The following is a 9,539-nucleotide window of genomic DNA, read 5'->3' on the forward strand; positions in this document are numbered from 1 at the left end:
ACCAAGAGCGATCTTCATCTACCTCTTCTAGTCTGTTCTTTAATAGACCATTCTCTACGGTGACAGAGTTGACTGCAGACTCCAATTCCTTCACCTTTAGTCTCAACTTCGACATTTCATCTCTTATTATGGTAACATCTTGAACCACTGCAAGGGAAGAAGTCAGCTCTGCCACCGAAGTATTAGTAGCGTTAACTACTCCCAATATATCCTGGAGTTGTTTATTAATACTATCAATACCTTCAATCTGGGAGGAGCCAACCTTGGATGAACCCCGTTCTAACTGAACCGTATTATCTACTCCTGGCTCATTCTGAGAAACAAATCTCTGTACCCCTCCTCTAGTTTTAGGTGGTGGTGACTTCAGAAATTTATCTAACCGGGCCTGTGGACTCCCCCCTGATCCTCCTTTGGGGGAGGTCATTCCTCCTGATTTACGAAATTTTGGCGGCATTTTTGTCTAAGTAATAAAGCTGCAGTTATAAACACACTTCAAACCCCTCACAGGCAAACCACTCACAGGCAAATATAATTGGTAATCATTCTATGAGAGTCATATACATAAATAATTAAGTAACTTATTGTGATTAGGATTAGTGTGTAAGTTCAGATTTCTAAATACGACAGCAGAATAATCGGCAATGGCGCCATTCTTACGTTCTGGTTAGAGCCCCAAACATATAGCTTCTCAGTCACCCCACTATGATAACAAAAGCGCCCAAGTAAGTTTCCCATTGACGACTGCAATTTCCAAAGGGTCAATCCATCTAGACAGACCATCCAAATAATATAGATAAAGGTTGTCCTATCATCTATCAATGGAAAGAGTTCCTCTTGGGTCTTGTCGCTTCTTCTGTAGAGAGAAAAGAAGGGGGGGGGGGGGCATTCCTCAAGCCGTTCCTCAAGTTCCTTAAGTTTCCAAGGCCCAGCTCCACTGACCACAACAAAGCATTATAACTGATAGGCCCACAGGGATCCAACTATGGCCACAGAGATTCCGTATAGTACACCCCAGCCTCACAACGCCCCGCGCCAACAACATCAGACCACTGCCGTGTCCCAAAAAAAGTTAGTGTATTAGTAAACGAGATGTCATCAAATTCACCCACCGGACACCAATCCCAGGCTCTCCACTCCGCCCACGGACACCGTGGCTCAGCAACCCAGCAAGCTCACCAGCTCCAGCGCCCCCAATATCTCGCAGGCAGTAGGCCACATGCAGACAAACCACAGGGACACCACCGATCAGAGGCAAACATGAGGCGGGTCACAGCCAGCAGCAAACAAGGGGCAGAGCAGTTACCATACAGCGGGCCGCGGGCAGGCAGCGGATCAAAGCAGGTACCGTAGGCCAGCAGCAGCCAGCAGGTGGCAGAGGGCAGTAGCAGGCAGCAGACCGCATCAGAGAGCAGGAGATCACTCAGGGGAAAACGGCAAGCAGCGTCAAGGCGGCAGGCAGCAGGACGAAGCAACCGGCAGTAGATCAGGCAAGTCACATCCGAAGGTTGCTCCAGGCAGAGCGCGGTCCCATCAGTCCCATCCAGGCTCGATTAGCCAGGGCCGGTCCGGTCTGGGATCGGCACTCCTGCGGCGATTCACATCCGGGAGCGAGGCGGGGAGAGAGAGGAGAGGGCAGCCAGAGGAGGAGCGCGGCACACCTACGTCATGCCGCTACGTGTGTGAGTCCGTGCATCAATTGGGGTTAAATAACTTGTTGCCAGCTGAAAGATAATCGCCCATGCAGTAATTATCCAATAGGAGGCTCATAACTATTTGCTCAGTTTAATCCAGGTGGCTTTTTTGGGGGGACAGGCAGTGTATTTGTAATCTAGCAAGGTGAAGTCTGTATCTTGCCGCTTTCTTATAAAGGTCCTTCTCAAACAATTAGCATATTGTGATAAAGTTCATTATTTTCTGTAATGTACTGATAAACATTAGACTTTCATATATTTTAGATTCATTACACACAACTGAAGTAGTTCAAGCCTTTTATTTTTAATATTGATGATTTTGGCATACAGCTCATGAAAACCCAAAATTCCTATCTAAAAAAATTAGCATATTTCATCCGACCAATAAAAGAAAAGTGTTTTTAATACAAAAAAAGTAAACCTTCAAATAATTATGTTCAGTTATGCACTCAATACTTGGTGGGGAATCCTTTTGCAGAAATGACTGCTTCAATGCGGCGTGGCATGGAGGCAATCAGCCTGTGGCACTGCTGAGGTGTTATGGAGGCCCAGGATGCTTCGATAGCGGCCTTAAGCTCATCCAGAGTGTTGGCTCTTCCGTCTCTCAACTTTCTCTTCCCAATATCCCACAGATTCTCTATGGGGTTCAGGTCAGGAGAGTTGGCAGACCAATTGAGCACAGTAATACCATGGTCAGTAAACCATTTACCAGTGGTTTTGGCACTGTGAGCAGGTGCCAGGTCGTGCTGAAAAATGAAATCTTCATCTCCATAAAGCTTTTCAGCAGATGGAAGCATGAAGTGCTCCAAAATCTCCTGATAGCTAGCTGCATTGACCCTGCCCTTGATAAAACACAGTGGACCAACGTCAGCAGCTGACATGTGTCGGGTTGTAATAATTCAATTAAGAATTATTAATTATGGTCATAAAAATAATTAACCATAAAAAAATTAATTTTATAAAATTTGTCATAAATTCTTAAAATCATGACCTGGTGAATTGTAGACAACCAAATTGATACAATTCACATTTGAGTCCGACTATTTCCTCAGATAAATAAGTTCTTTTTGACGTGAGATGACGTTAATAATAAAACATGTAGTTCTGCATTACACAATAATACACAGGTTTATAAAAATATGCAGATTCATTGGTTACAAGATTATAAACATATATAAGTAGATAAACACAATGATACATGCAAATGAATATATATAGCATTACAAGCTTAACAATACATGTGAGTGGAAATAACTTGTCACATTATAACAAAGCTATTATTAGGTTAGGATATCAAATAGGAACATCATTTATATACATTACATCCTGTTCAGAGAAAGCCTCATGATATCAGGACAGGCATTATTTAATCCTAGACATCAATATGGAATGCTAAATACATTCCACCCCCCTCTAACCAACTACACGTCACATGACTTCAGGCATGGGCAAATCCATTCAAGGATATAACTTAGAAGAGATAACTGTATCCTTCCGCCCCATCCTGGACTATTTTCACACATATGACTTTGGTAAGACTATTAAGACAAATGACAGGGATATAGGATCTTTGCTAGACCATATCTTAAAGGGGAAGGACTTGAAATAAGTCTTTCCTGTGAGAATCCATCACTTAGCTTGGCGAAGAATGTTCTATCAATATATATATATATATATATATATATATATAAAAGCAATTATTTAATGCTCTGCGAGATTATGAGTCTTGATTCTTCTGCAGGTAGAATAAAGTCTCACAATATCCTAAAACTACATCTCAATATGGAGATGATCAATTAATTAATGTATTTATTCGCCAATCTAGATGGTATAATTTCACCCACACTATCAAATTAGTCTTAATAAAATGAAATATAATTTTCTGTGTCTCTTACCAAGTCCTAGTAGAAATCTCACTTCTGCTCCTAGGAAAGCTGGATGGGCCATCATAGCACATCTCCTTATGGCTTTCATCTTGATGGACCCCTCTAAAGAGCTTAACTTTTCTTTCCTCTCTTTCTTGTGTGTATCTCTGTGTTTTTCTCCCCCCTGTGTATGGTTTATGAACACAAACTTATCAGTTAGACACACCTTCCTAGTTTGGAAGTTTCCAATCATAATCGGATGGGCGTGACTATTGATAAGAAATGACATCATAACACTACCCAGAATGCACTTTTGCTACTGTTGTAATGTCACCTACTCATACCTAGGTGGCACTGCTGTGTAAGCTATTTGCATCCTAGTATAAAGGGTTAACTTCTGTAAGTCTGAATAAGGGTATAATATACATTTTGACCTTAAAAGCTTTAATTCAAGGCTATAGGGATTAGATTTGACACTTGTAGCAATTAGAGACAGACCTCTAGGCGTCTCTCTGAATGTTTCTCACATTGTTTATTTGTGAATCGTAAATAACTTTAATGGCTTTGTTTTCTCAGAGATATCAGTACCTCCTCTCATACCAAAGAGGTGAATAATTGTTACAAAACACACATCTTCACAGACACTCTTTTAGAGACAAGGATTCTCCTAATGAGAAATATATATAATATACTGGATACATGTTGTCTTCATAAACATATAACAGTATAATATATATTATATGTTCTACTGATTGTCTTATGCTAAGGACTAAGGCTCATTAAATGAATACATACATATTATATATTTGCTTCATTGATAAATGCCTAATTGTATAGGTAATTATCACCAGCTGCATAGAGCTTATCTTTACCTCCCGTCATAAATTTATCAGTAGATAAGGAGGCCTCTTCTCAGACTGGTACACTCATGAGAAGAATAACACTAAAAAGCAGAAACCTTTGTACGACCTTAATTTGGCCTACTCAAGACATACAAAATTGTAACTATAGTCGAGCATGGCTCTTAAAGGTAATGAACATTCATCTTGACTAAAATAAATTGGATATCAATGCATTTACCTATGAAAAGGCACAACACATGGCACCCCAGACCATCACTGACTGTGGGTACTTGACACTGGACTTCAGGCATTTTGGCATTTCCCTCTCCCCAGTCTTCCTCCAGACTCTGGCACCTTGATTTCCGAAATGACATGCAAAATTAGCTTTCATCCGAAAAAAGTACTTTGGACCACTGAGCAACAGTCCAGTGCTGCTTCTCTGTAGCCCAGGTCAGGCGCTTCTGCCGCTGTTTCTGGTTCAAAAGTGCCTTGACCTGGGAAATGCGGCACCTGTAGCCCATTTCCTGCACACGCCTGTACACGGTGGCTCTGGATGTTTCTACTCCAGACTCAGTCCACTGCTTCCGCAGGTCCCCCAAGGTCTGGAATCGGTCCTTCTCCACAATCTTCCTCAGGGTCCGGTCACCTCTTCTCGTTGTGCAGCGTTTTCTGCCACACTTTTTCCTTCCCACAGACTTCCCACTGAGGTGCCTTGATACAGCACTCTGGGAACAGCCTATTCGTTCAGAAATTTCTTTCTGTGTCTTACCCTCTTTCTTGAGGGTGTCAATGATGGCCTTCTGGACAGCAGTCAGGTCGGCAGTCTTACCCATGATTGCGGTTTTGAGTAATGAACCAGGCTGGGAGTTTTTAAAAGCCTCAGGAATCTTTTGCAGGTGTTTAGAGTTAATTAGTTGATTCAGATGATTAGGTTAATAGCTCGTTTAGAGAACCTTTTCATGATATGCTAATTTTTTTAGATAGGAATTTTGGGTTTTCATGAGCTGTATGCCAAAATCATCAATATTAAAACAATAAAAGGCTTGAACTACTTCAGTTGGTGTGTAATGAATCTAAAATATATGAAAGTCTAATGTTTATCAGTACATTACAGAAAATAATGAACTTTATCACAATATGCTAATTTTTTTAGAAGGACCTGTATGTCCCCAAAGTGTCACTGGTATAGTATAACGAGGTGTGACATGGCAGAGCCACACCTACAGTTCTTGGCAGTCTCTTGGTGCTTTTTCTTGATCCCCTGGTTCACTCCAGCACGAACCGGACCGTCAGCCACGTGTTTCCTTGGGCTGACGCTACAAGTGTCTTCCTTGGTGCTGGTGTCTGTCTCCCCTGTGAGCCGCAAATCCATTTCTGGCTCCACAGGGGTTCTCTCCTGACGTCCACAGCATTCACCAGGCAGCCTCCGTCTGGTCTCTTCCTGCTCTGCCAGGAAACCCCTGCCTTTCACAGGGAGACTGTGATGCAGCAAGTCATTTTCAAAGTGCAGCCTAAAACCTGCATTTACATAATCTTTCTGAGAGTCCTAGAATTATGGGTATTTTGACTTTACAGGGTAAATGAATAGAATAATTTTCTCTATAGTAAACTTCAATGTAGATTAGTCCTTTGCTGCCATCTACTGCCCAAATGAATTATAGCAGGCAATATACACTCTACATTCAATTATGCTTACACCCTAACATCCCTACTAGGAGGATGTTACTTGAGTGCACAGGTGATCAAGACTGGCATATGATAAATCTCAACATGAGTTGAGAGTTTAAATATGATGCCATGAGCTGAGCCAGTACCGAACCCAGAGGATGTATTTGTATGATACAAAGTATTTTATTGCAGTGTATGGTATAAGAAGAGATTCAATGAGCACATGTTCAAGCCCACTAGGGGGAAAGCTAAAAATAAAGTTAAAAAAAAGTTTAAAAAGTTTTTAACCCCTTAGTGACCACCAATATGCCTGTTTACGGCAGCATAGTCTAAGTGCAGCACAGACGGAGAGCAGGAGCTCGGCTCTCACATGAAAGATGGGCTTCTGCTTTAATGGACCAGATTGCCAGAAGTTCCAATATCGACTGTCTATTCATCTCTATCTATATATCTATTTATTTGGTATCACTGTAATTGTAAGCTGTATGGTTCCTCTGCACATCTTTGTGTTATGGAGGAATTTTCCTTTAATAAGAACTATTACTTTTATGGGAGAACAACTCTGTTAGGCTACATGCACACAACCGCGCTGTGTTTTGCGGATGCTGGCCGCGTGTGTTCCTCAATTTACGGTACAGAAAGGGGCACCCATTATAGAAATGCCTATTCTTGTCCGCAAAGCAGAAAAGAATAGGGCGTCTTCTATTTTTTTATGCGGTGCCTCGGAACGGAGCAACAGCCTAAGGGCTCATTCACATGGCCGTTGCCCCTCTGTTGCCATATTTCGGCCCGCATACATTCACTTGAATAGGTCCGCAAACCCGGAGATGTGGTGTAGAACGGAACCCTACGGAAGCACTACAGAGTGCTTTCGTGGGTTACGTTCCGTACCTTCGCACCGCAAAAAGATAGAACTTACTTCCTTTTGCAGAACGGAGGGATCATGGACCCATTCAAGTAAATGGGTCCGCTATCCGCATGCGGCTGCCCCGTGGTCGGTGCCAGTGCCTTGTGGACCGCAATTTGCGGTCCACAGCATAGGCACAGGCAGCACACGGTTGTGTGAACAAGCCCTAATGCAGTATACAAATTAGCATTTTTTCCCCCCCGAATTGATTTAGAAAAAAAAACAACTCTGTATTTCTCCATATGAACTCAGAGGCGTGGAGAGGTACAATATGGTCCCACAGAGAGCCATAATATGTCTGTGTGTATGGCACCTGACTCATATTGCATACACAAATATAGATATGATTTTAGTTTCAATGTAGGTGGAGGGGCAGGAACAAAGGTCAAGCTGAACTTTTGCATTCGATCTCATGAGTTTTTAGCTACACTACTGCTCCTTCCGCTTGTTTTAGTACTCATGACCTTCTCCCATGGGGACTTTAAACATAATATTAGGGAATTCCTTTGCAACTATTTTCATGATAAAATTTAGAAAGCAACTCCAAAGCTGAGTTTCAGAGAAACAGTTTTAAGTATAATTGTAGTGGAAGCAGTATACTTCTGCAAATGATTCTTAGCAGCAAAGAAGAAGAAAGAGGAAGATGATCAAAACCTTCACCATGTGTCATTTTGTTGTTTGTCCTGTCCGGCAGCTGTATTGCTTTGCATAGAATACTTTATTGAACTATTGAAAAACATCCATTCAGTTGCACTGAATGCACTGAATAATCATGAACAGTAAATATCATGTATTTGTAAATAAACTCTCCCCTTTACCATAGGGAGTGTGCTCTTCTTCAAGCTCTTAAAGAGCCAGCACATGCACACATACTTTGCACAAGCCAATAGATGGCCACATTGGGGTACTTAGGGCCTCTTCCCATTTGGGAGGGTGTCTAAGCAATAGTTTCTAGTGCATTAGTGTCCTGCAAAGGTGTTTTGTTCTACATTTCTTCTGCCTCATCTGCCTGGGTACTGACTTCTGTCTGTTTTCTGGACTTGACCCCGAGCTGCCTGGCCTGATCTCCATTCTGATCCTGAGCTGCCCCTCCAGAACTCTGACTGTATATTGGATCAGCAATACTCTTCCTCCCCTGACCTCAGACTGTCCCTGACAGTATTTTTGCCTAATTCCTCAGTGGCCAGCAGACACACGTAAACTACTCCAACAGGTAGCAGCCTGGTGGTTCCCCTACACTGAGGTCCAGATCTTTGTACAGAATGGGAGAGTCAAAACATATATCTTGCTGGTAGTGCTGCATTGATGAGTCAATGAAGCCCCAAACTGAGCAGCTGAAAGTTATGAGTGGACCACGGCCAGCGGCTGTGAAGAGAAATTGCTTTGGTTGAACAAAATGGAAGTTTTTAACAAGGGCTCATGAGCCTTTAGCTACGCTACTGGTCCCACCATCCCATGTCTAAAATTTACTGATTCAAAGTGGCCACCAACAGCCCACCCTTTTGATTAGTAAGGTGGGTTCCAGAGGAGAGCAGAGGCACTAGTGTTAACAGTGCGCATGTGCGGGCCTGGGGGTGAGTGACCGGCCTCGCATGAGATCTAAACCAGAGGAGGAGGCTAAATAAGGAGAGGAGGGCGGGCCAAAGGAATCCAAGGGGAGCGGTTATCCGGGCACATCAGAGAGGGGCCTGGGCACCTGCGGACATTACGCCGCCCCTGGGCACTTGCAGGCCCTAATTTGTATATCGTCATAACGTTTTTTTTTTCCATTTGTGGATATGTGAAAGACACAATACAGGTACTATTTTTATGTTGGGCAACTTTGCTAAATTGTGATATGAGCGGTTTAAAACGCTCAAAGTAAGTGACAGACTCCCTTTAATATGATGAAAGTACCTAGAGTGGGATATAACACTTACTATTAGCTACTTTAGCCTCTGCCTATATGCCTCGGCCTCCAGGGCCGGCGCTACCATAGAGGCAAGGGGGGCAATTGCCCCCGGGCCCCCAACTCCTTAGGGGCCCACAGCGCCGGCCCGGCCGCAACTACTATATTATCTATAATTCTATTGTGTGCCTGCGTGGTCTGGAGACGGCTCCACAGTAATGTAATTAAAAGTTTTCTGCCCCAGGGCCCCATTTCACCTAGAACCGGCCCTGTCTGCCTCCCTCACTGCAGCTTACCCCTCTTCCCTCTCTGTAGATTCAGTAGAGAATTCAGAGAGATTGTTGGTTTAAAAAAAGACAAAGGTGTCACAAGGGTGTTACGACCTATCGCTGACCCTGTTGTGCCTGGGGTCAGAAGGTCGCAGCGGGTGGCTACTTACTCGGTTTCAACAGATCACTCCATGACCTAGTGGTGGGAATGGGTTCCGGTCCAGGTTTTCCTGCTTAGGTTTGCTATCCTTTTTATCCCATTTATGAATCTGTAGCTTTTCATTTCAGCTGTTCTCTGTCAGCCACTCCCATATTTTCCAAATTGCTTTGAACCTTTCGCCATACAGAAGAGAGTGATGACGTAAACCGTTCTTCCTCAGGGATCCCAGAAGGCTCCCCCTTGCTGAAA

Source organism: Bufo gargarizans, chromosome 2 (assembly GCF_014858855.1).
Source record: "Bufo gargarizans isolate SCDJY-AF-19 chromosome 2, ASM1485885v1, whole genome shotgun sequence".
NCBI classification, from domain to species: Eukaryota; Metazoa; Chordata; class Amphibia; order Anura; family Bufonidae; genus Bufo; species Bufo gargarizans.